Consider the following 298-nt stretch of genomic DNA (forward strand, 5'->3'; position numbering starts at 1 on the left):
CCCGCCCCCCCCCCCCGCCCACCCCGTACATCAGTGTTGGCGGTGCTTTTGTAACTGGTGTTCTGCTGATGTGGTCATTGTGTTTATAGATGTTGCTGCAGCGTTCACTCTCATTAAAGATACTTGGGTGTAATTAAAAGCAGCATTTAACCCTTTCAGCTCACAAAGGCCATTCTGTGGCACTGTATGACTTGGTATATATCAAGTGTAATGCTTTTGCCATCTTTTTTATTTATTTTTGAGACAATATAGAAAATCACAACAGTTGTCTTCTGCGGCACATGAAAGAGGAAGAGCG

This window comes from Buceros rhinoceros, unplaced genomic scaffold (genome assembly GCF_000710305.1).
Source record: "Buceros rhinoceros silvestris isolate BGI_N320 unplaced genomic scaffold, ASM71030v1 scaffold12518, whole genome shotgun sequence".
In the NCBI taxonomy this organism is placed as follows: domain Eukaryota; kingdom Metazoa; phylum Chordata; class Aves; order Bucerotiformes; family Bucerotidae; genus Buceros; species Buceros rhinoceros.